This window comes from Pezoporus wallicus, unplaced genomic scaffold, assembly GCF_028554395.1.
Source record: "Pezoporus wallicus isolate ANWC-B61680 ecotype Strahan unplaced genomic scaffold, APGP_CSIRO_Pwel_v1 contig_6382, whole genome shotgun sequence".
NCBI classification, from domain to species: domain Eukaryota; kingdom Metazoa; phylum Chordata; class Aves; order Psittaciformes; family Psittacidae; genus Pezoporus; species Pezoporus wallicus.
In genome coordinates, this window is record NW_026638015.1 from 2,579,548 (window position 1) to 2,585,574 (window position 6,027).

Below are 6,027 nucleotides of genomic sequence, written 5' to 3' on the forward strand. Positions count from 1 at the left end.
TATGACTCTGTGATACAGGAAAGCTAAAGCAGTAAAGACATGCATGAGGAAAAAAGCAGCAGTAAACAAACGTGGATAATAAATAAGGATGTAGAACTATAGAGTGGAAGACATTAAGAGACAAAAAGAAAGGAAAAATACAGCAGAGAGAAGTAAAATACAACAAATAGGAGATAAAAGAGCCTCTAGTAAGGAGATAACCGATTTTATTCGGTTTTTCTGTGACTTTGCTACCACGAACACCTCAGAAGCAACTGCACATCTCAAATAGACCACATCCCATGTCTCAAACATACATCCTCCTGCCCTGCTCTCCCAGTACCTGAGGAAGACATCTCTCATCGCAAACCATACTGAGGTGGATGGCCAGGGTCCCTCAGCATGGGACTGGGATCCACTGGGATCCACTCCTCATCCCAGCCTGGATACTGTGCAGCAGCCCTGGGAGCGGGACAGGGATGTGTCACTTTGCTCCTGCCACTGGGAAGAGGTGTAGTCATTTGTTTCATTAAATGGCATTCTCGTACCCAGCGCTAATTTTACCCCTTTACAAAGATGTTTTCCATTCTAGCAAGACAAGTGCAGCTCCTGTACAGTCATTCTGCTCTCATGCCTCTCTTCCCATTACTCACACTTATTGCAGGAAGGCCAGATTCAGTAACGGGCCTGGCTGTTGCGGTGCTGAGCACTGCACTGCGTCTTTGCCTAAATCCATAGTCCCAAACACCCTGCCTCAGTGCACACTGAAAATACCTCAGAATGGGTCCTTCACTGTCCATCCTGCCAGGTGAAGAACTCCACAGGAACCAGCTGGACATGCCAATGAATCAGACAATCCCAGACTGGTTTGGGCTGGAAAGGACCTTAAAGCTCATCCAGCTCCAACCCCAACACCTTCCACTAGAGCAGGTTGCTCCAAGCCCCTGTGTCCAACCTGGCCTTGAACACTGCCAGGGATGGGGCAGCCACAGCTTCTCTGGGCACCCTGTGCCAGCGCCTCAGCACCCTCACAGGGAAGAGCTTCTGCCTAAGAGCTCATCTCAGTCTCCCCTCGGGCAGGTTCAAGCCATTCCCCTTGGCCTGTCCCTACAGGCCCTTGTCCCAGGCCCCTCTCCAGGTTTCCTGCAGCCCCTTTAGGCACTGGAGCTGCTCTAAGGTCTCCCCTTCAGGAGCCTTCTCTTCTCCAGGCTGACCCAGCCCAGCTCCCTCAGCCTGGCTCCAGAGCAGAGCTGCTCCTGCCCTTGCAGCATCTCCATGGCCTCCTCTGGACTCGCTCCAACAGCTCCACGTCCCTCTTGTGCTGTTGCCCCAGGGCAGTATCAGGACTGCAGGGGGGGTTCTCCCCAGAGTGAAGGAGAAGAGGGGGAGAATCCCCTTCCCTGACCTTCTGCTCGTGTCCTTTTGATGCAGCCCAGCGCACGGCTGGTTTCTGGGCTATGAGCACACAGCGCCAGGTCACATTCACCTTCATTTCTGTAGCCCTCCTCACTCCTGGCATGCTCCCCAGCAAGCAGGGGCTTGGGGATTATGTTTTAGACTCAGGCCTTGACAGCAGCAGTGTGCCGGCTCTCACTCTCAGCCCCTACATTGCTCCTGTGGGCTTAGCACAAGGTGCCTCAGCACTCGGCTCTCTCAGGCACTGAACAACCACAGAGAGCTCATCATCACCGGTCTGCAGAGCTTACAGGTACAACAGCAGGCTGAAAGGGATGGAACTGGTACCAGTAGCAAGATAAGCATTTGCATGGCTCTCATCCTGCAATTGCACACTCTTGACTATAGTTTCTGTGGGAAGAGCAAGAACCTGCAAACTCAAGTGTGGCTGGCAACAAGTCTTAGCTTTAAAACTGAGTCATGCAAGCATTTTAGGTTGCCACACTGTGTAACACTACACACTCCTTGCTTCCTAAATAAACTTTGGGTGTCAGCAACATGTCCTTCTGCTTTAGGGATTAAAGTCCCAAATTTCTCAACAAGTCACTCCAGGCAAATGTGGCAATGGAAGCTAAACAGAACCTAAAGCAAGATGGCAGTTGGCCTATTAAGTAGGTGAGTTTACAGATTGTGAATTTAACATGTTGTACAGATGCACACTGCTCTTTATGAGAAGGTCCATTCAAAGGGGGGCTACAAGGATGGAGAGGGACTCTTCATCAGGGATTGCAGTGATAAGACACAGGGGAATGGGTTTAAACTCAAACAGGGGAAGTTCAGGTTAGATATAAGGAAGAAGTTCTTTACTGTGAGGGTGGTGAGGCACTGGAATGGGTTGCCCAGGGATGTTGTGAATGTTCCATCCCTGATGGTGTTCAAGGTCAGGTTGGACAGAGCCTTGGGTGACATGGTTTAGTGTGAGGTGTCCCTGCCCATGGCATGGAACTGGTTGATTTTAAGGTCCTTTCCAACTCAAATCATTCTACGATTCCCCTTAAGAACAACACACGACAAACTTCTAGAACTTTATATAGGGATTTGTCACTTTTACCTGCTATGGAATAACAGACGAGTCTCTCGTAAAATCTCCAAGTTCCCCTTTCTGTTGCCATTCCCCACTAAGAGTTTTCAGAAGTGGTTTCAATGGGGAGCTCCAGATCCTCTCATCCATATAAAACTGGGGCTTTTTTCCATCACCAGCAACAGTGGCAAACAAGTACTTCTCCAAAACAATTCTAATAGTTGTGCATACTGTGCATACAGGTCCAAGTGCAGCATGGGTTTAGTGAAGAGACGTAATATGGGCCATGGCAACAGAAGATTAACCTTCTTCAGTCCTACAGCCCACTGCAATATATTGATTTTGAGCTGAAAATATCACCTGTAGAAACAAAATACTGTGTTCTCACTGTTTAATCCTGGATGTCTCTGCTACCTGGTTTCGTAACTGTAGATAAGTGATCCAGAGGCTTGTCCACATAAAATGAACAAAGTTCAGGAATGACTGTCCCTCCCATCAGTGCCAACACTCAGTGTCACTTTACACGATGCATTCACTTCCAGACACAGATGATGGACTGCATTTGATAATAAACCTTTGTCTCCTCATCTATAACCTATTGTTCACCCACTGCACTACATTATATACACTCAACCCTCTTTCCCTGCATCCTTTTGTGGAGTATACTGAATGTGAGATTATGTCTACAGCCCACCCTCCACCCCCCTCCAATGCATCCATTGTCCCCAAGAGACTCTGCCTAGCACAAGCCAGTTCATAGCAGCCATGGGATAGGAATCATGCAATGCTTTCTATCTTCCACATAACTACTTCACCTTCTCCATATCTCAGTGGACCAGCTTTCCATCATATCAAATCTGTCTTCCTCAAGTGTCTTCTGAAGGATCTCTCTGCCAAACAGCCCTGGTGTCCCTGCCATGACCTGGTACTTCTAGAAGACTTTGCCTTGGCCACTTCCAGTACTTCACAAACATGAACTATGTTTTGAAGAGTGCCCATTAAGTACAATGTTGTTTGCCCACGTGGAAATGTGAGAGCAGAGCATTCAACTAGAACCCTACCAGGGGCAGAAGTTGAGAGCAAAAATAGTCTGCATCCTATCTGTAACAGCCAATTATGCTCCTGTATTTCTTTTTTTCCCTTCAAATTCTCTGTAATTCCTCCATTCTGCCATTCACGTTCTAACCATCCAAGCTGGCACTTTAAAAACACCCTGGGAGATTCAGTCATACCCAGGACTGTATGTTGCTCCCCGTCACAACAGGGATTTGGATCCCAATTAACCCATCATTGCAGATGGCTGCCCTGACCATCAGCTTCAGCGATGTGGCACTGCATTTTCCTCTGCCCAAAGGGTACGAGTTCTTCCAACATGCACACTCATCCCTAAATACCTCAGGGGAATGAGAGGGAGCTCTTAGGAGATGTAACTGATGAGGTAGGCATGAGATTAGAGCTTCAAGTTCCCATGTCTCACATAGGACTGTGTCTCACCACTGGTCAATGGGACTTTGGCAGGCAAAGAAATCCAAGGGCAGGAACTGAGGTCCTCTCACAGTCAGATGGAACCTAAGCTTTATCTTTTGATGCCAAGAGGGCCTCAAGATGTTCTGGATGGTAATACAAAACGAAGCATTACAGGACAGTATTAAGATGGGGAACTTATGGTAGTAGAATACTGCCTTGCTCAAATAGCCGATGACTGGATTCTCTAACTCAATGCTGCTTTATGCTTGAGGTGGGAGAGAAAAACTCAATTTGCCTTAGTAATTTAAACCAAGGTGTCACCTCCCTGAACACAGTAACAGTAGCAACCATTTGGATTCTCTTTCCACAGAAAGACTTGAGACAGAAATTACCACTGCTACTCTGAAACAAGTACAAATGAGAGTTTTCTCCTACTCATTAACTATCCTGCTTTGATTACAGTCTGAGAGAAGTGGGGTTGCCCCATCCCTGGCAGTGTTCAAGGCCAGGTTGGACACAGGGGCTTGGAGCAGCCTGCTCTAGTGGAAGGTGTCCCTGCCTCTGGCAGGGGGTTGGAACTGGATGAGTCCCTTCCAGCACAAACCATTCTATGACTCTACGAAGGCACTGCAGAAAACAAAGTACATCCAAAGATGGCATTTCCTTTCATCCCACGATTTTCACAAGTTGGAAAGAGACCAGGGGAATGCCAAAATTCCTATTTCTTCTCTTGCTATTTCTATTCCTATAGATGCTGCTATAACAGCAACATCCAACAGCTTTTGGACCAACTGTACAACCATTTTAGAGGTACTGAGCTTCCTTTTTTTCCCCTATGGGAGGGGAGGCGCCTACTGTTACCTCTCTTCTGATTGTTTTTTCTTTCTGGGAATAAGAGGAAGTACGACCAAAGACACCATCATAACGTCCCCACCAGAAGACCATCTACTCAGGGATGTAAATCACTATCCCTCTGGAGACTTTCTTCAGATCACTTCTCTTTCATTTATCCATGAAAATGAACTGGCAGTGACGACCTGGCTCCAAAGCATTCCTACAGATACTCGTTATTATTATTATTATTATTATTATTATTATTAAACAGCAATAAACAAACCAACCCCCAAAACACTGCTGCAGGCTGTAGTGAACCATCCCTTTCCCAACCTCTGCTACCAAACCAAGCCCCAGCATACTTCTGATTTTGTTCAGTGTTTGACACTAGTGGAAATGCCTCTTTTTTGCAGCAGGAAGCCTCGTATGATGACACAGCCAAATCAGCTCAGAATATCCTCCTTTGCTGTGGTCCTGACACTCTTTTCCCACTGTTTCAGCGGGAAAGCCCACGACTTGCTTCGAATTCAAGAAAGTCAGGAAAAGAACAAGAGGAAGCTACAAATAGGGATAATCTTCTGTTAAAGGATCACACTTATGAACCTAGAATGGTGTGGGTTGGAAGGGACCTTAAAGCTCATCCAGCTCCAACCCCCTGCTATGGGCAGGGACATCTTCCATTAGAGCAGCTTGCTCCAAGCCCTGTCCAACCTGGCCTTGAACGCTGCCAGGGATGGGGCAAACACAGCTCCTCTGGGCACACTGTGCCAGGGCCTCAGCGCTCTCATAAGAGAAATGTATTTTTCAGGAATCCAACAACCAGGTGTGTTTCGTTCCACACTCATAGAATCACTTTACAGTCACATTTCTGTCCTGTAAGCGGTGAGATTCTGTCTGTAGCTCACATCCCAATGTCTGGTGTAGAAAAAACTGCGCAAGAAATCATTCAGAGATAAAATTTATACTCTTTTTTTCTCCCAAGTCTTTCATACTGCCTCCAACCAGCCCTCCATTTCCACATGACTTCCTCACCTCTAGGGGGGTGAAGGAAGTTTAACCCTTATAATCCATGCAACCCTCTGCTTCAGCAACTAGTGAAAGTGACACTGGGAGCACTTAACACATACACTGATGATTACACTGATTTCATCACTTCACTTTCTACTGGCCACCGAGTGGGAAGTCGCCTCCTTAAAACCAAATTCTTTCTCTTTGAATAACTTGCTACAGTTGAGGACTGAAAACCAAGATTTAAATGGTTGGCTGAGCAA